Source organism: Wasmannia auropunctata, unplaced genomic scaffold (genome assembly GCF_000956235.1).
Source record: "Wasmannia auropunctata unplaced genomic scaffold, wasmannia.A_1.0 LD336088.1, whole genome shotgun sequence".
Taxonomy (NCBI): Eukaryota; Metazoa; Arthropoda; class Insecta; order Hymenoptera; family Formicidae; genus Wasmannia; species Wasmannia auropunctata.
Window position 1 is genome coordinate 472,790 of NW_012026802.1, and position 954 is coordinate 473,743.

The window sequence follows — 954 nt, forward strand, 5'->3', positions numbered from 1 at the left end:
AGATACAAAAAACAGCGATATAACTTAAGTGTAATATTTAGAATTCTAGCTGGAACAGCAAAACAATTCCCTGAGTGAAGAAACCATTTGTTATCAAAAATTTTATATATTACAATATTGCTGTATTGATAGAAAAGCGGTAAAAGTAAAAAATAAGTACTTTTCAAATAATGAAAGAAAATCGATCCTATAGAGTCTCAAAACTGCTAATTATTTGCATCATTTTTCTATCAACGAGTCAATATATATGCCAATTAATATGACCACATCGTCGCATTTAAACAATACTTTATTTTGCAAAATGTTACAAATAACATGGAATGTACATATATATAATGGAACATACTTCTTCCTTCTCATTTCTTATTAAAATAGAAATTATTCAAATTACATTAACATATTATTATAATAAACCACACATAAATAGAGCAACGTAAATACTTAATAGAACATAATTTTATTTTAGATACACACGCGCGCGCGCGCGCGTACGCACATACACGTACGTGCATGTGCGTGCGTGCGTGCGTGCGTGCGCGCTAAATGATACATATCTTTATAAAACTGTTGTACAATTAAAAAATAAAACTCAAGTAATGCAGTCTTTAATTGAAAATAAACTTTAATTATTCAACTAAAATTGTATGTTTGATGTGTATAAAAGTTTTGATATCAATAAATGGTGCTAAGTTATAATTCCTTAATAGAATACTTTATTCAATCCAAATCATACGTATCGTGTAGCGTTTGTATTAAAGTAATTAAATATTTGATATCAATAATTAACGTCAAGTTTTAATTCCATAAAAACAGAATATCTTACTCAATTCCAACAATATGTTATGTAATTGTACCAAATCAAAAAATTAAACCCAAGTAGTACTATTTAAATTAAAACAAATAAAATCTAGTCTAAGTAAATGATATTTAACTTTATAAAACTGCTATATCCAA

The 954-nt window shown here is 26.8% G+C and overlaps 1 protein-coding gene across 1 annotated transcript in view; it reads right to left on the reverse strand.

Moving 5' to 3' along the window:
- The window catches only part of LOC105448361, a 37,511-nt gene that overhangs the window by 1,212 nt on the left and 35,345 nt on the right, over window positions 1-954 (reverse strand). The gene's annotated exons all lie outside the window — the stretch shown is intronic.